The following is a 23,288-nucleotide window of genomic DNA, read 5'->3' on the forward strand; positions in this document are numbered from 1 at the left end:
ACTCTGTATCTAACCCCGTGCTGTACCTGTCCTGGGAGTGTTTGATTGGGGCAGTGTAGAGGGAGCTTTACTCTGTATCTAACCCCGTGCTGTACCTGTCCTGGGAGTGTTTGATGGGGACAGTATAGAGGGAGCTTTACTCTGTATCTAACCCCGTGCTGTACCTGTCCTGGGAGAGTTCGATGGGGGTAGTGTAGAAATTTGTGCTGGGCAACGGGATTAAAGGTTCTGGAATCGTATTTGGGTGTATTAGGTTATCCACGATCTATTTAATGGTGGGCCAGTCTGGATGGGTTGACTGGCCTTCCTGACCTCACCACTCGGATCCTGGGCCCGGGTTTGCTGCCTCTGAACCTTCTCACTCCACCAGAGGGAATCGCTTCCCTCTCTCGACCCGATCGAATCCTTTAACCATCTCCAACCCCTCGATTAGATCCCCCCCTCAGTCTTCTGTACTCCAGGGAAAACAAGCCTGCTCTGCTCTGTGTGTGGGACGTCCAACTCTGCGAAATGAAGTGAATCGAGTGAGAGAGAAAGGCGGTGGAGACAGAGATAGTTTTATTTGTTCAGAGGGTCTGTTTGTTGATGTTGGATCTCCGCGAGGCGGGTCCCTCTCAGTCGATCTGGTCGGACGGCTCATCCCAGTTGGGGTTGTCGCCACGGGGTTTGGGCCCCCCCGATTTCTTGGCCATGATGATTTGGTCGACGCTCAGCACCGTGATGGCCGCGTTGGTCGCCAGCTTGATGGCCGACTGCTTGACCAGGAAGGGGTCCCAGATTCCAGCCTGTGCCGCGTCCAGCACCCCCGACCCCCCCGCCTCGATGTCGAAGCCCATGTTGCGGCCCCCCTCCTGGTGAATGGCGTAGAGTTTGGCGATGACCTGGCGCTCCTGGTTGCCGGTGTTCTGCACCAGCGCCGTGGCCACAGACTCAAAGGAGCGGGCGAACTCCTGGATGGCGTATTGGTCCAGCCCCGGGCATGTGGCCCCGTAGGAGGCCACCTGGACGGCCAATTCTATCTCCGTGGCCCCGGCCCCTGGGAGCATGCGCCTGTCCTGGCTCAGCGTCTTGTAGGTGTTGATCCCGTCCTGGATGGCCTCCTCGACGTTGTCCTGCAGGCTCTGGGTGGAGCCTCGAAGCAGGATGGTGGAGACGGCGCAGGCCTTCTTCTCCTGCTCGAAGATCACCACCTGGGTGTCGCCAATCTCCTTCAGGTACACGTGGTCGCAGTGGCCCACCTCCTCGGGGGCCGGGACTCCCAGCTTCAGCAGGGGCGTGGCCTCCACCGTCTTGCCCAGCCTCATGAGGTCGTAGCGCGAGTGTAGCCTCACCACCATCAGCTGGTGCTTGTCGGCATAGTGCAGGGCCAGGTCGCCCACCTTGCCACCCACCACCAGCACCTTCACCCCGGCCTCCACCAACTCGCGGACCTGGGCCTCCATCAGCCTCTCCTCGCCGTCTCCGAATCCCAGCATGTCCGCTGCCCCCTGCATGAGGACGGTGCCCTTGGTTTCGGTCTTGGACAGCTCGAAAGGGCAGCTGTAGATGACCACGCGGGCGTCCCTCACCGCGGTGACCAGACTTTCGGTCTCCTTCTTGAAGGCCATGCCCCCCAGCGCCAGGGAGTCGGTCACCCCGGCGCCCAGCAGCTTGCAGACCCGGACCAGGTCAGCATCGAAGACCCCGGAGTCGGACATGACGGAGACACAGCTCCCGGCGACCAGCCTGCACAGGAAGTCCTCATAGCCGCACTGTTTGCTCATGATGGGGGTCCGCAGCGCCGGGCCCACCTCCTTCAGGTCCCACGGGTTCTCCAGGGCGGCACAGCAGAGGGTCTCCAGCACCTCCAGGGCGCGCCGGCAGCCCTTGCGGAAGCCCCTGATCACCTCGGGCACGGACAGGCCGCTCTGCAGCAGGCCCCCCGCCCTCTCCAGCAGCGAGCCCGCCAGGATGAGCACCAGCGTCCGCCCGTCGCCCACCTCCTCCTCCTGCGTCTTCATGGCCAGCACCATCATGTTGGCGGCCGGGTGCTCGATCTGGAACTCGCGCAGCACCGTGGTGCTGTCCCCCGTCACCAGGATCTTCTGCAGGTGATTGATCACCAGCTTGTTGAGGCCACTCGGCCCGTACGTGGCGCGAAGCGACTGTGCCAGCTCCTTGCAGGCTGCGATGTTGCGAAACACTACCTCCTCCAATCCACTGAAATACCGTGCTCCGCTGGTCAACATCTGCAGGTAGCCAGGCGCCTTGGGGACATGGCTCGCCATCACCTGTTCAGGGACAAAGAATCAACAGTCAAATTGGAGTCATTCTCTCTGTTCCTCAATCTGCCTCTCCCCAGCTCGCTCTGTCCCTCATACAGCACTGCACCACGGGGTTAGATACGGAGTATAGCTCCCTCTACACTGTCCCCATCAAACACTCCCAGGACAGGTACAGCACGGGGTTAGATACAGAGGAAAGCTCCCTCGACACTGTCCCCATCAAACACTCCCAGGACAGGTACAGCACGGGGTTCGATACAGAGTAAAGCTCCCTCTACACTGTCCCCATCAAACACTCCCAGGACAGGTACAGCACGGGGTTAGATACAGAGGAAAGCTCCCTCGACACTGTCCCCATCAAACACTCCCAGGACAGGTACAGCACGGGGTTCGATACAGAGTAAAGCTCCCTCTACACTGTCCCCATCAAACACTCCCAGGACAGGTACAGCACGGGGTTAGATACAGAGTAAAGCTCCCTCGACACTGTCCCAGCAAACACTCCCAGGACAGGTACAGCACGGGGTTAGATACAGAGTAAAGCTCCTTCTACACTGTCCCCATCAAACACTCCCAGGACAGGTACAGCACGGGGTTAGATACAGAGTAAAGCTCCCTCTACACTCTCCCCATCAAACACTCCCAGGACAGGTACAGTACGGGGTTAGATACAGAATAAGGCTCCCTCTATACTGTCCCCATCAAACACTCCCAGGACAGGTACAGCATGGGGTTAGATACGGAGTATAGCTCCCTCTACACTGTCCCCATCAAAGACTCCCAGGACAGGTACACACGGGGTTCGATACAGAGTAAAGCTCCCTCGACACTGTCCCAGCAAACACTCCCAGGACAGGTACAGCACGGTGTTAGATACAGAGTAAAGCTCCCTCTACACTGTTCCCATCAAACACTCCCAGGACAGGTACAGCACGGGGTTAGATACAGAGTAAAGCTCCCTCTACACTCTCCCCATCAAACACTCCCAGGACAGGTACAGTACGGGGTTAGATACAGAGTAAGGCTCCCTCTATACAGTCCCCATCAAACACTCCCAGGTCAGGTACAGCATGGGGTTAGATACAGAGTATAGCTCCCTCTACACTGTCCCCATCAAACACTCCCAGGACAGGTACACATGGGGTTAGATACAGAGGAAAGCTCCCTCGACACTGTCCCCATCAAACACTCCCAGGGCAGGTACAGCATGGGGTTAGATACAGAGTAAAGCTCCCTCTACACTGTCCCCATCAAACACTCCCAGGTCAGGTACAGCACGGGGTTAGATACAGAGTAAAGCTCCCTCGACACTGTCCCCATCAAACACTCCCAGGACAGGTAAAGCAAGGGGTTAGATACAGAGTAAAGCTCCCTCTACACTGTCCCCATCAAACACTCCCAGGACAGGTACAGCACGGGGTTATATACAGAGTAAAGCTCCCTCTACACTGTCCCCATCAAACACTCCCAGGACAGGTACAGCACGGGGTTAGATACAGAGTAAAGCTCCCTCTACACTGTCCCCATCAAACACTCCCAGGACAGGTACAGCACGGGGTGAGATACAGAGTAAAGCTCCCTCTACACTGTCCCCATCAAACAATCCCAGGACAGGTACAGCACGGGGTTCGATACAGATTAAAGCTCCCTCGACACTGTCCCAGCAAACACTCCCAGGACAGGTACAGCACGGGGTTAGATACAGAGTAAAGCTCCCTCTACACTCTCCCCATCAAACACTCCCAGGACAGGTGCAGCACGGGGTTCGATACAGAGTAAAGCTCCCTCGACACTGTCCCAGCAAACACTCCCAGGACAGGTACAGCACGGGGTTAGATACAGAGTAAAGCTCCTTCTACACTGTCCCCATCAAACACTCCCAGGACAGGTACAGTACGGGGTTAGATACAGAGTAAGACTCCCTCTATACTGTCCCCATCAAACACTACCAGGTCAGGTACAGCATGGGGTTAGATACAGAGGAAAGCTCCCTCGACACTGTCCCCATCAAACACTCCCAGGACAGGTACAGCACGGGGTTAGAGACAGAGTAAAGCTCCCTCTACACTGTCCCCATCAAACACTCCCAGGGCAGGTACAGCACGGGGTTAGATACAGAGTAAAGCTCCCTCTACACTGTCCCCATCAAACACTCCCAGGACAGGTACAGCACGGGGTTAGATACAGAGTAAAGCTCCCTCGACACTGTCCCCATCAAACACTCCCAGGACAGGTACAGCACGGGGTTAGATACAGAGTAAAGCTCCCTCTACACTGTCCCCATCAAACACTCCCAGGACAGGTACAGCACGGGGTTATATACAGAGTAAAGCTCCCTCTACACTGTCCCCATCAAACACTCCCAGGACAGGTACAGCACGGGGTTAGATACAGAGTAAAGCTCCCTCTACACTGTCCCCATCAAACACTCCCAGGACAGGTACAGCACGGGGTGAGATACAGAGTAAAGCTCCCTCTACACTGTCCCCATCAAACAATCCCAGGACAGGTACAGCACGGGGTTCGATACAGAGTAAAGCTCCCTCGACACTGTCCCAGCAAACACTCCCAGGACAGGTGCAGCACGGGGTTAGATACAGAGTAAAGCTCCCTCTACACTCTCCCCATCAAACACTCCCAGGACAGGTGCAGCACGGGGTTCGATACAGAGTAAAGCTCCCTCAACACTGTCCCAGCAAACACTCCCAGGACAGGTACAGCACGGGGTTAGATACAGAGTAAAGCTCCCTCTACACTCTCCCCATCAAACACTCCCAGGACAGGTACAGTACGGGGTTAGATACAGAGTAAGGCTCCCTCTATACTGTCCCCATCAAACACTCCCAGGTCAGATACAGCATGGGGTTAGATACAGAGTATAGCTCCCTCTACACTGTCCCCATCAAACACTCCCAGGACAGGTACACATGCGGTTAGATACAGAGGAAAGCTCCCTCGACACTGTCCCCATCAAACACTCCCAGGACAGGTACAGCACGGGATTCGATACAGAGTAAAGCTCCTTCTACACTGTCCCCATCACACACTCCCAGGACACGTGCACCACGGGGTTAGAAACAGAGTAAAGCTCCCTCTACACTGTCCGCATCAAACACTCCCAGGACAGGTATAGCACGGGGTTAGATACAGAGTAAAGCTCCCTCTACACTGTCCCCATCAAACACTCCCAGGGCAGGTACAGCACGGGGTTAGATACAGAGTAAAGCTCCCTCTACACTGTCCCCATCAAACACTCCCAGGACAGGTACAGCACGGGGTTAGATACAGAGTAAAGCTCCCTCTACACTGTCCCCATCAAACAATCCCAGGACAGGTACACACGGGGTTCGATACAGAGTAAAGCTCCCTCGACACTGTCCCAGCAAACACTCCCAGGACAGGTACAGCACGGTGTTAGATACAGAGTAAAGCTCCCTCTACACTGTTCCCATCAAACACTCCCAGGACAGGTACAGCACGGGGTTAGAAACAGAGTAAAGCTCCCTCTACACTCTCCCCATCAAACACTTCCAGGACAGGTACAGCACGGGGTTAGATACAGAGTAAAGCTCCCTCTACACTCTCCCCATCAAACACTCCCAGGACAGGTACAGTACGGGGTTAGATACAGAGTAAGGCTCCCTCTATACTGTCCCCATCAAACACTCCCAGGTCAGATACAGCATGGGGTTAGATACAGAGTATAGCTCCCTCTACACTGTCCCCATCAAACACTCCCAGGACAGGTACACATGCGGTTAGATACAGAGGAAAGCTCCCTCGACACTGTCCCCATCAAACACTCCCAGGACAGGTACAGCACGGGATTCGATACAGAGTAAAGCTCCCTCGACACTGTCCCAGCAAACACTCCCAGGACAGGTACAGCACGGGGTGAGATACAGAGTAAAGCTCCCTCTACACTGTCCCCATCAAACAATCCCAGGACAGGTACAGCACGGGGTTCGATACAGAGTAAAGCTCCCTCAACACTGTCCCAGCAAACACTCCCAGGACAGGTACAGCACGGGGTTAGATACAGAGTAAAGCTCCCTCTACACTCTCCCCATCAAACACTCCCAGGACAGGTGCAGCACGGGGTTCGATACAGAGTAAAGCTCCCTCGACACTGTCCCAGCAAACACTCCCAGGACAGGTACAGCACGGGGTTAGATACAGAGTAAAGCTCCTTCTACACTGTCCCCATCAAACACTCCCCGGACAGGTACAGTACGGGGTTAGATACAGAGTAAGGCTCCCTCTATACTGTCCCCATCAAACACTACCAGGTCAGGTACAGCATGGGGTTAGATACAGAGGAAAGCTCCCTCGACACTGTCCCCATCAAACACTCCCAGGACAGGTACAGCACGGGGTTAGAGACAGAGTAAAGCTCCCTCTACACTGTCCCCATCAAACACTCCCAGGGCAGGTACAGCACGGGGTTAGATACAGAGTAAAGCTCCCTCTACACTGTCCCCATCAAACACTCCCAGGACAGGTACAGCACGGGGTTAGATACAGAGTAAAGCTCCCTCGACACTGTCCCCATCAAACACTCCCAGGACAGGTACAGCACGGGGTTAGATACAGAGTAAAGCTCCCTCTACACTGTCCCCATCAAACACTCCCAGGACAGGTACAGCACGGGGTTATATACAGAGTAAAGCTCCCTCTACACTGTCCCCATCAAACAATCCCAGGACAGGTACAGCACGGGGTTCGATACAGAGTAAAGCTCCCTCGACACTGTCCCAGCAAACACTCCCAGGACAGGTGCAGCACGGGGTTAGATACAGAGTAAAGCTCCCTCTACACTCTCCCCATCAAACACTCCCAGGACAGGTGCAGCACGGGGTTCGATACAGAGTAAAGCTCCCTCAACACTGTCCCAGCAAACACTCCCAGGACAGGTACAGCACGGGGTTAGATACAGAGTAAAGCTCCCTCTACACTCTCCCCATCAAACACTCCCAGGACAGGTACAGTACGGGGTTAGATACAGAGTAAGGCTCCCTCTATACTGGCCCCATCAAACACTCCCAGGTCAGATACAGCATGGGGTTAGATACAGAGTATAGCTCCCTCTACACTGTCCCCATCAAACACTCCCAGGACAGGTACACATGCGGTTAGATACAGAGGAAAGCTCCCTCGACACTGTCCCCATCAAACACTCCCAGGACAGGTACAGCACGGGATTCGATACAGAGTAAAGCTCCTTCTACACTGTCCCCATCAAACACTCCCAGGACACGTGCACCACGGGGTTAGAAACAGAGTAAAGCTCCCTCTACACTGTCCGCATCAAACACTCCCAGGACAGGTATAGCACGGGGTTAGATACAGAGTAAAGCTCCCTCTACACTGTCCCCATCAAACACTCCCAGGGCAGGTACAGCACGGGGTTAGATACAGAGTAAAGCTCCCTCTACACTGTCCCCATCAAACACTCCCAGGACAGGTACAGCACGGGGTTAGATACAGAGTAAAGCTCCCTCTACACTGTCCCCATCAAACAATCCCAGGACAGGTACACACGGGGTTCGATACAGAGTAAAGCTCCCTCGACACTGTCCCAGCAAACACTCCCAGGACAGGTACAGCACGGTGTTAGATACAGAGTAAAGCTCCCTCTACACTGTTCCCATCAAACACTCCCAGGACAGGTACAGCACGGGGTTAGAAACAGAGTAAAGCTCCCTCTACACTCTCCCCATCAAACACTCCCAGGACAGGTACAGTACGGGGTTAGATACAGAGTAAGGCTCCCTCTATACTGTCCCCATCAAACACTCCCAGGACAGGTACACATGGGGTTAGATACAGAGGAAAGCTCCCTCGACACTGTCCCCATCAAACACTCCCAGGGCAGGTACAGCATGGGGTTAGATACAGAGTAAAGCTCCCTCTACACTGTCCCCATCAAACACTCCCAGGTCAGGTACAGCACGGGGTTAGATACAGAGTAAAGCTCCCTCGACACTGTCCCCATCAAACACTCCCAGGACAGGTAAAGCACGGGGTTAGATACAGAGTAAAGCTCCCTCTACACTGTCCCCATCAAACACTCCCAGGACAGGTACAGCACGGGGTTATATACAGAGTAAAGCTCCCTCTACACTGTCCCCATCAAACACTCCCAGGACAGGTACAGCACGGGGTTAGATACAGAGTAAAGCTCCCTCTACACTGTCCCCATCAAACACTCCCAGGACAGGTACAGCACGGGGTGAGATACAGAGTAAAGCTCCCTCTACACTGTCCCCATCAAACAATCCCAGGACAGGTACAGCACGGGGTTCGATACAGAGTAAAGCTCCCTCGACACTGTCCCAGCAAACACTCCCAGGACAGGTACAGCACGGGGTTAGATACAGAGTAAAGCTCCCTCTATACTCTCCCCATCAAACACTCCCAGGACAGGTGCAGCACGGGGTTCGATACAGAGTAAAGCTCCCTCGACACTGTCCCAGCAAACACTCCCAGGACAGGTACAGCACGGGGTTAGATACAGAGTAAAGCTCCTTCTACACTGTCCCCATCAAACACTCCCAGGACAGGTACAGTACGGGGTTAGACACAGAGTAAGGCTCCCTCTATACTGTCCCCATCAAACACTACCAGGTCAGGTACAGCATGGGGTTAGATACAGAGGAAAGCTCCCTCGACACTGTCCCCATCAAACACTCCCAGGACAGGTACAGCACGGGGTTAGAGACAGAGTAAAGCTCCCTCTACACTGTCCCCATCAAACACTCCCAGGGCAGGTACAGCACGGGGTTAGATACAGAGTAAAGCTCCCTCTACACTGTCCCCATCAAACACTCCCAGGACAGGTACAGCACGGGGTTAGATACAGAGTAAAGCTCCCTCGACACTGTCCCCATCAAACACTCCCAGGACAGGTACAGCACGGGGTTAGATACAGAGTAAAGCTCCCTCTACACTGTCCCCATCAAACACTCCCAGGACAGGTACAGCACGGGGTTATATACAGAGTAAAGCTCCCTCTACACTGTCCCCATCAAACACTCCCAGGACAGGTACAGCACGGGGTTAGATACAGAGTAAAGCTCCCTCTACACTGTCCCCATCAAACACTCCCAGGACAGGTACAGCACGGGGTGAGATACAGAGTAAAGCTCCCTCTACACTGTCCCCATCAAACAATCCCAGGACAGGTACAGCACGGGGTTCGATACAGAGTAAAGCTCCCTCGACACTGTCCCAGCAAACACTCCCAGGACAGGTACAGCACGGGGTTAGATACAGAGTAAAGCTCCCTCTACACTCTCCCCATCAAACACTCCCAGGACAGGTGCAGCACGGGGTTCGATACAGAGTAAAGCTCCCTCAACACTGTCCCAGCAAACACTCCCAGGACAGGTACAGCACGGGGTTAGATACAGAGTAAAGCTCCCTCTACACTCTCCCCATCAAACACTCCCAGGACAGGTACAGTACGGGGTTAGATACAGAGTAAGGCTCCCTCTATACTGTCCCCATCAAACACTCCCAGGTCAGATACAGCATGGGGTTAGATACAGAGTATAGCTCCCTCTACACTGTCCCCATCAAACACTCCCAGGACAGGTACACATGCGGTTAGATACAGAGGAAAGCTCCCTCGACACTGTCCCCATCAAACACTCCCAGGACAGGTACAGCACGGGATTCGATACAGAGTAAAGCTCCTTCTACACTGTCCCCATCAAACACTCCCAGGACACGTGCACCACGGGGTTAGAAACAGAGTAAAGCTCCCTCTACACTGTCCGCATCAAACACTCCCAGGACAGGTATAGCACGGGGTTAGATACAGAGTAAAGCTCCCTCTACACTGTCCCCATCAAACACTCCCAGGGCAGGTACAGCACGGGGTTAGATACAGAGTAAAGCTCCCTCTACACTGTCCCCATCAAACACTCCCAGGACAGGTACAGCACGGGGTTAGATACAGAGTAAAGCTCCCTCTACACTGTCCCCATCAAACAATCCCAGGACAGGTACAGCACGGGGTTCGATACAGAGTAAAGCTCCCTCGACACTGTCCCAGCAAACACTCCCAGGACAGGTACAGCACGGGGTTAGATACAGAGTAAAGCTCCTTCTACACTGTCCCCATCAAACACTCCCAGGACAGGTACAGCACGGGGTTAGATACAGAGTAAAGCTCCCTCTACACTCTCCCCATCAACCACTCCTAGGACAGGTACAGTACGGGGTTAGATACAGAGTAAGGCTCCCTCTATACTGTCCCCATCAAACACTCCCAGGTCAGGTACAGCATGGGGTTAGATACAGAGTATAGCTCCCTCTACACTGTCCCCATCAAACACTCCCAGGACAGGTACACATGGGGTTAGATACAGAGGAAAGCTCCCTCGACACTGTCCCCATCAAACACTCCCAGGACAGGTACAGCACGGGGTTAGATACAGAGTAAAACTCCCTCTACACTGACCCATCAAACACTCCCAGGACAGGTACAGCACGGGGTTAGATACAGAGTAAAGCTCCCTCTACACTGTCCCCATCAAACAGTCCCAGGACAGGTACAGCACGGGGTTAGATACAGAGTAAAGCTCCCTCCACACTGTCCCCATCAAACACTCCCAGGACAGGTACAGTGGGGGTTCGATACAGAGTAAAGCTCCCTCTACACTGTCCCCATCAAACACTCCCAGGACAGGTACACATGGGGCTAGATACAGAGGAAAGCTCCCTCGACACTGTCCCCATCAAACACTCCCAGGACAGGTGCAGCACGGGGTTAGATACAGAGTAAAGCTCCCTCTACACTCTCCCCATCAAACACTCCCAGGACAGGTGCAGCACGGGGTTCGATACAGAGTAAAGCTCCCTCAACACTGTCCCAGCAAACACTCCCAGGACAGGTACAGCACGGGGTTAGATACAGAGTAAAGCTCCCTCTACACTCTCCCCATCAAACACTCCCAGGACAGGTACAGTACGGGGTTAGATACAGAGTAAGGCTCCCTCTATACTGTCCCCATCAAACACTCCCAGGTCAGATACAGCATGGGGTTAGATACAGAGTATAGCTCCCTCTACACTGTCCCCATCAAACACTCCCAGGACAGGTACACATGCGGTTAGATACAGAGGAAAGCTCCCTCGACACTGTCCCCATCAAACACTCCCAGGACAGGTACAGCACGGGATTCGATACAGAGTAAAGCTCCTTCTACACTGTCCCCATCAAACACTCCCAGGACACGTGCACCACGGGGTTAGAAACAGAGTAAAGCTCCCTCTACACTGTCCGCATCAAACACTCCCAGGACAGGTATAGCACGGGGTTAGATACAGAGTAAAGCTCCCTCTACACTGTCCCCATCAAACACTCCCAGGGCAGGTACAGCACGGGGTTAGATACAGAGTAAAGCTCCCTCTACACTGTCCCCATCAAACACTCCCAGGACAGGTACAGCACGGGGTTAGATACAGAGTAAAGCTCCCTCTACACTGTCCCCATCAAACAATCCCAGGACAGGTACACACGGGGTTCGATACAGAGTAAAGCTCCCTCGACACTGTCCCAGCAAACACTCCCAGGACAGGTACAGCACGGTGTTAGATACAGAGTAAAGCTCCCTCTACACTGTTCCCATCAAACACTCCCAGGACAGGTACAGCACGGGGTTAGAAACAGAGTAAAGCTCCCTCTACACTCTCCCCATCAAACACTCCCAGGACAGGTACAGTACGGGGTTAGATACAGAGTAAGGCTCCCTCTATACTGTCCCCATCAAACACTCCCAGGACAGGTACACATGGGGTTAGATACAGAGGAAAGCTCCCTCGACACTGTCCCCATCAAACACTCCCAGGGCAGGTACAGCATGGGGTTAGATACAGAGTAAAGCTCCCTCTACACTGTCCCCATCAAACACTCCCAGGTCAGGTACAGCACGGGGTTAGATACAGAGTAAAGCTCCCTCGACACTGTCCCCATCAAACACTCCCAGGACAGGTAAAGCACGGGGTTAGATACAGAGTAAAGCTCCCTCTACACTGTCCCCATCAAACACTCCCAGGACAGGTACAGCACGGGGTTATATACAGAGTAAAGCTCCCTCTACACTGTCCCCATCAAACACTCCCAGGACAGGTACAGCACGGGGTTAGATACAGAGTAAAGCTCCCTCTACACTGTCCCCATCAAACACTCCCAGGACAGGTACAGCACGGGGTGAGATACAGAGTAAAGCTCCCTCTACACTGTCCCCATCAAACAATCCCAGGACAGGTACAGCACGGGGTTCGATACAGAGTAAAGCTCCCTCGACACTGTCCCAGCAAACACTCCCAGGACAGGTACAGCACGGGGTTAGATACAGAGTAAAGCTCCCTCTATACTCTCCCCATCAAACACTCCCAGGACAGGTGCAGCACGGGGTTCGATACAGAGTAAAGCTCCCTCGACACTGTCCCAGCAAACACTCCCAGGACAGGTACAGCACGGGGTTAGATACAGAGTAAAGCTCCTTCTACACTGTCCCCATCAAACACTCCCAGGACAGGTACAGTACGGGGTTAGATACAGAGTAAGGCTCCCTCTATACTGTCCCCATCAAACACTACCAGGTCAGGTACAGCATGGGGTTAGATACAGAGGAAAGCTCCCTCGACACTGTCCCCATCAAACACTCCCAGGACAGGTACAGCACGGGGTTAGAGACAGAGTAAAGCTCCCTCTACACTGTCCCCATCAAACACTCCCAGGGCAGGTACAGCACGGGGTTAGATACAGAGTAAAGCTCCCTCTACACTGTCCCCATCAAACACTCCCAGGACAGGTACAGCACGGGGTTAGATACAGAGTAAAGCTCCCTCGACACTGTCCCCATCAAACACTCCCAGGACAGGTACAGCACGGGGTTAGATACAGAGTAAAGCTCCCTCTACACTGTCCCCATCAAACACTCCCAGGACAGGTACAGCACGGGGTTATATACAGAGTAAAGCTCCCTCTACACTGTCCCCATCAAACACTCCCAGGACAGGTACAGCACGGGGTTAGATACAGAGTAAAGCTCCCTCTACACTGTCCCCATCAAACACTCCCAGGACAGGTACAGCACGGGGTGAGATACAGAGTAAAGCTCCCTCTACACTGTCCCCATCAAACAATCCCAGGACAGGTACAGCACGGGGTTCGATACAGAGTAAAGCTCCCTCGACACTGTCCCAGCAAACACTCCCAGGACAGGTACAGCACGGGGTTAGATACAGAGTAAAGCTCCCTCTACACTCTCCCCATCAAACACTCCCAGGACAGGTGCAGCACGGGGTTCGATACAGAGTAAAGCTCCCTCAACACTGTCCCAGCAAACACTCCCAGGACAGGTACAGCACGGGGTTAGATACAGAGTAAAGCTCCCTCTACACTCTCCCCATCAAACACTCCCAGGACAGGTACAGTACGGGGTTAGATACAGAGTAAGGCTCCCTCTATACTGTCCCCATCAAACACTCCCAGGTCAGATACAGCATGGGGTTAGATACAGAGTATAGCTCCCTCTACACTGTCCCCATCAAACACTCCCAGGACAGGTACACATGCGGTTAGATACAGAGGAAAGCTCCCTCGACACTGTCCCCATCAAACACTCCCAGGACAGGTACAGCACGGGATTCGATACAGAGTAAAGCTCCTTCTACACTGTCCCCATCAAACACTCCCAGGACACGTGCACCACGGGGTTAGAAACAGAGTAAAGCTCCCTCTACACTGTCCGCATCAAACACTCCCAGGACAGGTATAGCACGGGGTTAGATACAGAGTAAAGCTCCCTCTACACTGTCCCCATCAAACACTCCCAGGGCAGGTACAGCACGGGGTTAGATACAGAGTAAAGCTCCCTCTACACTGTCCCCATCAAACACTCCCAGGACAGGTACAGCACGGGGTTAGATACAGAGTAAAGCTCCCTCTACACTGTCCCCATCAAACAATCCCAGGACAGGTACAGCACGGGGTTCGATACAGAGTAAAGCTCCCTCGACACTGTCCCAGCAAACACTCCCAGGACAGGTACAGCACGGGGTTAGATACAGAGTAAAGCTCCTTCTACACTGTCCCCATCAAACACTCCCAGGACAGGTACAGCACGGGGTTAGATACAGAGTAAAGCTCCCTCTACACTCTCCCCATCAACCACTCCTAGGACAGGTACAGTACGGGGTTAGATACAGAGTAAGGCTCCCTCTATACTGTCCCCATCAAACACTCCCAGGTCAGGTACAGCATGGGGTTAGATACAGAGTATAGCTCCCTCTACACTGTCCCCATCAAACACTCCCAGGACAGGTACACATGGGGTTAGATACAGAGGAAAGCTCCCTCGACACTGTCCCCATCAAACACTCCCAGGACAGGTACAGCACGGGGTTAGATACAGAGTAAAACTCCCTCTACACTGACCCATCAAACACTCCCAGGACAGGTACAGCACGGGGTTAGATACAGAGTAAAGCTCCCTCTACACTGTCCCCATCAAACAGTCCCAGGACAGGTACAGCACGGGGTTAGATACAGAGTAAAGCTCCCTCCACACTGTCCCCATCAAACACTCCCAGGACAGGTACAGTGGGGGTTCGATACAGAGTAAAGCTCCCTCTACACTGTCCCCATCAAACACTCCCAGGACAGGTACACATGGGGCTAGATACAGAGGAAAGCTCCCTCGACACTGTCCCCATCAAACACTCCCAGGACAGGTACAGCACGGGGTTAGATACAGAGGAAAGCTCCCTCTACACTGTCCCCATCAAACACTCCCAGGACAGGTACAGCACGGGGTGAGATACAGAGTAAAGCTCCCTCTACACTGTCCCCATCAAACACTCCCAGGACAGGTACAGCACGGGGTTAGATATAGAGTAAAGCTCCCTCTACACTGTCCCCATCAAACACTCCCAGGACAGGTGCAGCACGGGGTTCGATACAGAGTAAAGCTCCCTCTACACTGTCCCAGCAAACACTCCCAGGACAGGTACAGCACGGGGTTAGATACAGAGTAAAGCTCCCTCTACACTCTCCCCATCAAACACTCCCAGGACAGGTACAGTACGGGGTTAGATACAGAGTAAGGCTCCCTCTATACTGTCCCCATCAAACACTCCCAGGTCAGATACAGCATGGGGTTAGATACAGAGTATAGCTCCCTCTACACTGTCCCCATCAAACACTCCCAGGACAGGTACACATGCGGTTAGATACAGAGGAAAGCTCCCTCGACACTGTCCCCATCAAACACTCCCAGGACAGGTACAGCACGGGATTCGATACAGAGTAAAGCTCCTTCTACACTGTCCCCATCAAACACTCCCAGGACACGTGCACCACGGGGTTAGAAACAGAGTAAAGCTCCCTCTACACTGTCCGCATCAAACACTCCCAGGACAGGTATAGCACGGGGTTAGATACAGAGTAAAGCTCCCTCTACACTGTCCCCATCAAACACTCCCAGGGCAGGTACAGCACGGGGTTAGATACAGAGTAAAGCTCCCTCTACACTGTCCCCATCAAACACTCCCAGGACAGGTACAGCACGGGGTTAGATACAGAGTAAAGCTCCCTCTACACTGTCCCCATCAAACAATCCCAGGACAGGTACAGCACGGGGTTCGATACAGAGTAAAGCTCCCTCTACACTGTCCCAGCAAACACTCCCAGGACAGGTACAGCACGGGGTTAGATACAGAGTAAAGCTCCTTCTACACTGTCCCCATCAAACACTCCCAGGACAGGTACAGCACGGGGTTAGATACAGAGTAAAGCTCCTTCTACACTGTCCCCATCAAACACTCCCAGGACAGGTACAGCACGGGGTTAGATACAGAGTAAAGCTCCCTCTACACTCTCCCCATCAAACACTCCTAGGACAGGTACAGTACGGGGTTAGATACAGAGTAAGGCTCCCTCTATACTGTCCCCATCAAACACTCCCAGGTCAGGTACAGCATGGGGTTAGATACAGAGTATAGCTCCCTCTACACTGTCCCCATCAAACACTCCCAGGACAGGTACACATGGGGTTAGATACAGAGGAAAGCTCCCTCGACACTGTCCCCATCAAACACTCCCAGGACAGGTACAGCACGGGGTTAGATACAGAGTAAAACTCCCTCTACACTGACCCATCAAACACTCCCAGGACAGGTACAGCACGGGGTTAGATACAGAGTAAAGCTCCCTCTACACTGTCCCCATCAAACAGTCCCAGGACAGGTACAGCACGGGGTTAGATACAGAGTAAAGCTCCCTCCACACTGTCCCCATCAAACACTCCCAGGACAGGTACAGTGGGGGTTCGATACAGAGTAAAGCTCCCTCTACACTGTCCCCATCAAACACTCCCAGGACAGGTACACATGGGGCTAGATACAGAGGAAAGCTCCCTCGACACTGTCCCCATCAAACACTCCCAGGACAGGTACAGCACGGGGTTAGATACAGAGGAAAGCTCCCTCTACACTGTCCCCATCAAACACTCCCAGGACAGGTACAGCACGGGGTGAGATACAGAGTAAAGCTCCCTCTACACTGTCCCCATCAAACACTCCCAGGACAGGTACAGCACGGGGTTAGATACAGAGTAAAGCTCCCTCTACACTGTCCCCATCAAACACTCCCAGGACAGGTACAGCACGGGGTTAGATACAGGGTAAAGCACCCTCTACACTGTCCCCATCAAACACTCCCAGGACAGGTACAGCACGGGGTTAGATACAGAGTAAAGCTCCCTCTACACTGTCCCCATCAAACACTCCCAGGACAGGTACAGCACGGGGTTAGATACAGAGTAAAGCTCCCTCTACACTGTCCCCATCAAACACTCCCAGGACAGGTACAGCACGGGGTTATATACAGAGTAAAGCTCCCTCTACACTGTCCCCATCAAACACTCCCAGGACAGGTACAGCACGGGGTTAGATACAGAGTAAAGCTCCCTCTACACTGTCCCCATCAAACACTCCCAGGACAGGTACAGCACGGGGTGAGATACAGAGTAAAGCTCCCTCTACACTGTCCCCATCAAACAATCCCAGGACAGGTACAGCACGGGGTTCGATACAGAGTAAAGCTCCCTCGACACTGTCCCAGCAAACACTCCCAGGACAGGTACAGCACGGGGTTAGATACAGAGTAAAGCTCCCTCTACACTCTCCCCATCAAACACTCCCAGGACAGGTGCAGCACGGGGTTCGATACAGAGTAAAGCTCCCTCAACACTGTCCCAGCAAACACTCCCAGGACAGGTACAGCACGGGGTTAGATACAGAGTAAAGCTCCCTCTACACTCTCCCCATCAAACACTCCCAGGACAGGTACAGTACGGGGTTAGATACAGAGTAAGGCTCCCTCTATACTGTCCCCATCAAACACTCCAGGTCAGATACAGCATGGGGTTAGATACAGAGTATAGCTCCCTCTACACTGTCCCCATCAAACACTCCCAGGACAGGTACACATGCGGTTAGATACAGAGGAAAGCTCCCTCGACACTGTCCCCATCAAACACTCCCAGGACAGGTACAGCACGGGATTCGATACAGAGTAAAGCTCCTTCTACACTGTCCCCATCAAACACTCCCAGGACACGTGCACCACGGGGTTAGAAACAGAGTAAAGCTCCCTCTACACTGTCCGCATCAAACACTCCCAGGACAGGTATAGCACGGGGTTAGATACAGAGTAAAGCTCCCTCTACACTGTCCCCATCAAACACTCCCAGGGCAGGTACAGCACGGGGTTAGATACAGAGTAAAGCTCCCTCTACACTGTCCCCATCAAACACTCCCAGGACAGGTACAGCACGGGGTTAGATACAGAGTAAAGCTCCCTCTACACTGTCCCCATCAAACAATCCCAGGACAGGTACAGCACGGGGTTCGATACAGAGTAAAGCTCCCTCGACACTGTCCCAGCAAACACTCCCAGGACAGGTACAGCACGGGGTTAGATACAGAGTAAAGCTCCTTCTACACTGTCCCCATCAAACACTCCCAGGACAGGTACAGCACGGGGTTAGATACAGAGTAAAGCTCCCTCTACACTCTCCCCATCAAACACTCCTAGGACAGGTACAGTACGGGGTTAGATACAGAGTAAGGCTCCCTCTATACTGTCCCCATCAAACACTCCCAGGTCAGGTACAGCATGGGGTTAGATACAGAGTATAGCTCCCTCTACACTGTCCCCATCAAACACTCCCAGGACAGGTACACATGGGGTTAGATACAGAGGAAAGCTCCCTCGACACTGTCCCCATCAAACACTCCCAGGACAGGTACAGCACGGGGTTAGATACAGAGTAAAACTCCCTCTACACTGACCCATCAAACACTCCCAGGACAGGTACAGCACGGGGTTAGATACAGAGTAAAGCTCCCTCTACACTGTCCCCATCAAACAGTCCCAGGACAGGTACAGCACGGGGTTAGATACAGAGTAAAGCTCCCTCCACACTGTCCCCATCAAACACTCCCAGGACAGGTACAGTGGGGGTTCGATACAGAGTAAAGCTCCCTCTACACTGTCCCCATCAAACACTCCCAGGACAGGTACACATGGGGCTAGATACAGAGGAAAGCTCCCTCGACACTGTCCCCATCAAACACTCCCAGGACAGGTACAGCACGGGGTTAGATACAGAGGAAAGCTCCCTCTACACTGTCCCCATCAAACACTCCCAGGACAGGTACAGCACGGGGTGAGATACAGAGTAAAGCTCCCTCTACACTGTCCCCATCAAACACTCCCAGGACAGGTACAGCACGGGGTTAGATACAGAGTAAAGCTCCCTCTACACTGTCCCCATCAAACACTCCCAGGACAGGTACAGCACGGGGTTAGATACAGAGTAAAGCACCCTCTACACTGTCCCCATCAAACACTCCCAGGACAGGTACAGCACGGGTTTAGATACAGAGTAAAGCTCCCTCTACACTGTCCCCATCAAACACTCCCAGGACAGGTACAGCACGGGGTTCGATGCAGAGTAAAGCTCCCTCTACACTGTCCCCGTCAAACACTCCCAGGACAGGTACAGCACGGGGTTAGATACAGAGTAAAGCTCCCTCTACACTGTCCCCATCAAACACTCCCAGGACAGGTACAGCATGGGGTTAGATACAGAGTAAACCTCCCTCTACACTGTCCCCATCAAACACTCCAGGACAGGTACAGCACGGGGTTAGATACAGAGTAAAGCTCCCTCTACACTGTCCCCATCAAACCCTCCCAGGACAGGTACAGCACGGGGTTAGATACAGAGTAAGGCTCCCTCTATACTGTCTCCATCAAACACTCCCAGGTCAGGTACAGCATGGGGTTAGATACAGAGTATAGCTCCCTCTACACTGTCCCCATCAAACACTCCCAGGACAGGTACACATGGGGATAGATACAGAGGAAAGCTCCCTCGACACTGTCCCCATCAAACACTCCCAGGACAGGTACAGCACGGGGTTAGATACAGAGTAAAACTCCCTCTACACTGACCCATCAAACACTCCCAGGACAGGTACAGCACGGGGTTAGATACAGAGTAAAGCTCCCTCTACACTGTCCCCATCAAACAGTCCCAGGACAGATACAGCACGGGGTTAGATACAGAGTAAAGCTCCCTCCACACTGTCCCCATCAAACACTCCCAGGACAGGTACAGTGGGGGTTCGATACAGAGTAAAGCTCCCTCTACACTGTCCCCATCAAACACTCCCAGGACAGGTACACATGGGGCTAGATACAGAGGAAAGCTCCCTCGACACTGTCCCCATCAAACACTCCCAGGACAGGTACAGCACGGGGTTAGATACAGAGGAAAGCTCCCTCTACACTGTCCCCATCAAACACTCCAAGGACAGGTACAGCACGGGGTGAGATACAGAGTAAAGCTCCCTCTACACTGTCCCCATCAAACACTCCCAGGACAGGTACAGCACGGGGTTAGATACAGAGTAAAGCTCCCTCTACACTGTCCCCATCAAACACTCCCAGGACAGGTACAGCACGGGGTTAGATACAGAGTAAAGCACCCTCTACACTGTCCCCATCAAACACTCCCAGGACAGGTACAGCACGGGGTTAGATACAGAGTAAAGCTCCCTCTACACTGTCCCCATCAAACACTCCCAGGACAGGTACAGCACGGGGTTCGATGCAGAGTAAAGCTCCCTCTACACTGTCCCCGTCAAACACTCCCAGGACAGGTACAGCACGGGGTTAGATACAGAGTAAAGCTCCCTCTACACTGTCCCCATCAAACACTCCCAGGACAGGTACAGCATGGGGTTAGATACAGAGTAAACCTCCCTCTACACTGTCCGCATCAAACACTCCAGGACAGGTACAGCACGGGGTTAGATACAGAGTAAAGCTCCCTCTACACTGTCCCCATCAAACCCTCCCAGGACAGGTACAGCACGGGGTTAGATACAGAGTAAAGCTCCCTCTACACTGTCCCCATCAAACATTCCCAGGACAGGTCAGTGATTCCCGGAGACCAGTTCCAGACTCAGGGACTAACGAGATTGTTGATTGGGTAATTATTGAAAGCGAAACAGACCTGCAGTCTGTGATAAGTGGGAAGCTCCGTGAGCATTGACAAGGACACAGACAGGCAATTATCATTAATCATTTAATAACAATTCAACCGAATTATTCATGGATTAAGAATTGCTGTTACACAAAGGGTTCGCTGTGGGAAGATATGATCGAACGATATGGGGACAGGTGACGCCACGTGGCTTGTGACACGTCCTCCTCCATTCACTGGCGATCATGACAAACACCTGTTTCAATCCCTCTTCCCGTCTCGGCGTTCCCAACTCTCCCGGGTTGCTCTGGGAACCCCAGGTGTTGACGGCCAATCTCTGGGAAACTGATGGACCAACCCCGGCGAAGAAGTTCTGGGACCTTGCAAGTGTGGTGGGTTTTATCCCCGTCATTTGCTTCGCATATTCGTCATGTGACTTCGGTTCGTCGGGTGATGAAACCTCCAGCCTCGATTGCCCTGAGCCTCTGAAGATCTTCTCCGTTCCAATCACAACTCGCTCTGGAGTGTTTCTGGAATCCACGTTACATGTGGGCAGCACGGTAGCACAGTGGTTAGCACCGTGGCTTCGCAGCTCCAGGGTCCCAGGTTCGATTCCGGCTTGGGTCACTGTCTGTGCGGAGTCTGCACATCCTCCCCGTGTCTGCGTGGGTTTCCTCCGGGTGCTCCGGTTTCCTCCCACAGTCCAAAGACGTGCAGGTTAGGTGGGTTGGCTGTGCTAAATTGCCCCTTAGTGTGCAAAGAGATTGGGTTGCAGGGGTCGGGTTGAGGTGGGGGCTTAAGTGGGTCGGTGCAGACTCGATGGGCCGAATGGCCTCCTTCTGCACTGTATGTTCTATGTGGATGTCATAGCACAGGAAAGGGTGTGGAGGAGATTTAAAATAACCTTTATTGTCACAAGCAGGCTTACATTAACACTGCAATGAAGTTACTGTGAAAATCCCCTAGTCGCCACATTCCGGCGCCTGTTCGGGCACACAGAGGGAGAATTCAGAATGTCCAGTTCCCCCAGCAGCACGTCTTTTGGAACTTGTGGGAGGAAACCGGAGCACCCGGAGTATTCAGAATTCTCAGCTGGTACGGGAATTGAACCCCAGCTGCTGGCCTTGTTCTGCGTCACAAACCAGCTGTCTAGCCCACTGAGCTAAACCAGACCCTCAGGACATTGCCTGGGCTGGAGAGTTTTAGTTATGAAGAGAGATTGGATAGACTGGTGTGGTTTTACTCAGAGCAGAGGAGACTGAGAGGGGACGTGATTGAGATGTATAAAATTATGAGGGGCACAGATAGAGTAGACAGGGAGAAACCTTTCCCCTTGGTAGAGGGATCAATGACCAGGGCGCAGAGATTTAAGGTAAGGAGGCAGGACGTTTTTCCATTTTTAAAATGAATTTAGAGTACCCAATTCATTTTTTCCAATTAAGGGGCAATTTGGCGCGGCCAATCCTCCTACCCGGCACATCTTGGGGTCGTGGGGGCGAGACCCACGCAGGCACGGGGGAGAATGTGCAAACTCCACACGGACAGTGGCCCGGGGCCGGGATCGAACCCGGGACCTCGGCGCCGTGAGGCAGCAGTGCTAACCCACTGTGCCACCGTGCTGCCCTAGGGGCACAGATTTAAGGGAAGGGGCAGGTGGTATAGAGGCATGTGAGGAAAAACCCAGAGGGGGGGGGTCTGGAACTCGCTGCCTGAAAGGGGGGTGGAGGCAGAGACCCTCAGAACATTGGAGAAGATATCTAATCGCGATGCCAGGGCAGACATGGTTCTGGGCCCAGTGCTGGGGGATTAGAATAATTCGGTTGTTGTTTCTGACCGGCACCGAGTCGATGGGCCGAGGGGCCTTTTCCGTGCTGTCTGACTCCATGACGACCCCCGGGGAGAGAATCCCAAAGGTTCTCGAGTGAAGAGGTTTCCCCTTTTCTCGCTCGCAAACAATTACCCCGTCATATTCTCCTTCTTAAGCGTTAAGTCTGCCTTGCTCACCTTGGCTTGGGAAGATTTTATTGGATATTGAAGTACACCAGGACCAGTGGTTTCTTTGCGTTTTGGGCTGCTGTGTGTGTGGAGCAGCTACCTTGGTGAGAATTTTGAATCCATGGAGCATCCTTACATGTTTCGGTTACTTTGTTGGAGCCTTGTTTGAATTTGAAAGCAAACTTGCTTTGTGATGTCGTGGAGGTGATTGTCTCGCCGCTGCTGGTTCTAATGTCCAAACGCAGAGGCCGACGGAACATTGACCCAGTGACGCAGGTCAGCGAAGGGTTCGATAGGGGCGCAGGTGGAGAAAATGTTCCAACTTGCAGGCGAGACCAGGGCCGTCAGGAGAAACGGTCGCCGCCTCCCCCCTCCGAGCAATCCTGAGAGGGAATTCAGGAGAAATTGCTCCATTCAGAGAGTGGGGAGAATGTGGGACTCGCTCCCACGGGGA

The 23,288-nt window shown here is 53.3% G+C and overlaps 1 pseudogene; it reads right to left on the reverse strand.

The window, feature by feature from the left end:
• Positions 1-536: 536 nt before the first annotated feature.
• Positions 537-22,963, reverse strand: LOC140404799 (T-complex protein 1 subunit theta pseudogene; annotated as a pseudogene).
• Positions 22,964-23,288: the final 325 nt, after the last annotated feature.

The sequence above is a fragment of the Scyliorhinus torazame genome, chromosome 31 (assembly GCF_047496885.1).
Source record: "Scyliorhinus torazame isolate Kashiwa2021f chromosome 31, sScyTor2.1, whole genome shotgun sequence".
Taxonomy (NCBI): domain Eukaryota; kingdom Metazoa; phylum Chordata; class Chondrichthyes; order Carcharhiniformes; family Scyliorhinidae; genus Scyliorhinus; species Scyliorhinus torazame.